This window comes from Tenrec ecaudatus, unplaced genomic scaffold (assembly GCF_050624435.1).
Source record: "Tenrec ecaudatus isolate mTenEca1 unplaced genomic scaffold, mTenEca1.hap1 Scaffold_121, whole genome shotgun sequence".
NCBI classification, from domain to species: Eukaryota; Metazoa; Chordata; class Mammalia; order Afrosoricida; family Tenrecidae; genus Tenrec; species Tenrec ecaudatus.
This window is the reverse complement of record NW_027457771.1, coordinates 262,208-263,538: the sequence shown is the minus strand read 5'-3', so window position 1 is coordinate 263,538 and position 1,331 is coordinate 262,208.

Below are 1,331 nucleotides of genomic sequence, written 5' to 3'. Positions count from 1 at the left end.
CCCCTCCTTCCCTCCCGGTATCACCACTCTCACTGTTGGTCCTGAGGGGGTTCATCTGTCCTAGATTCCCTGTCTCCAAATCCCAACTGTACCGCTGTGCATCCTCTGGTCTAACCAGGTTTGCAAGGTAGAAGTGGGATCATGATAGTTGGGGGGAGGAAGTGTTTAAGAACTAGAGGAAAGTTGTGAGTTTCGTTATTGCTACACTGAAGCCTGAGTGACTCATCTCCCCACTACCGCTCTGCAATGGATGACCAGTTGTCTACAGATGGGCATTGGGTCCCCATAGAACAAAGTGTTCTTGAATGGAAGGAGGATATGAGTGGATGCCCAAAGTCCATCCCCTACCTCAGGGTATTGCCATATAAATATATGTACATGGGCCAATACCTCTATTTTTGTAGATTAATGTATTTACATATGCACACCACTATGTTTATACCTCTATCCATTGCTTTGCTTCCTTGGTCCTTCCTCTGTTGCCTTTTACCTTCCTCATGTCCCACTGCCACTTTCCCCTTATTTCTGCCTCTTGGTAACCCCCTTAGCTAGTCTGCTGTTGCTCCAACATTACCACCACCCCCACCTTGGATCCCTATATCCTCATTACTGGCTCTGACACCCCAGTTGTTCCCCTGTCCATGGCGCAGCCTGCTCAGCACCCCCTTCCTCCACCACTCTGACCTCCCAGGTCTCCCTGGAACCGTTGGTCCCAATGCTCTCACCTCAAGCATGCCTCCCATACCTATCCTATATAGGTAGGTACACCGACTATGACATAGCCCAAAATGATTTTTTAAAATAAAAATAGTAAATCAATAAGAAAACTTTTTTAAAAAGAGAAAAGAACTATACAAAAATCCTGGGTCTCTTCGCTGGCCTTCAAGACTGTCCAGGAGCTGCCTCTCCCAGCCTGGAGTGCATGTAGACCCTACTATGAAGCACCAAACCATGAGGACAGCATGGTCACATGGAAGGATGCATGAAGAGAGAGAGCTACAGGCTAGGGAGAGGAGCCAGCATGCCACACCCACACAGAGGCAGGCCAGGAGAGAGGAAGAGAAAGAGAGCGGGACTAGACCCCACGCTGGCATGCCAGGCTCGGAGGATGACGTCCCTGGGGAAAGCTAATGGGACACAGAGGGAACTGGACAACTGACAACAGCTGGTGGCATGCTGTCCCCTTGCTGGAGCAGACTGCGACAAAGTATATTTCTTGATCACAATTGAATGTAAACAGAATTTGGTAACACAATGAAACTGAAATACACAATTATATGGAAATTAAACCATTATACAAACAACCAGTGAATATTTAGAGTCAAATGAAA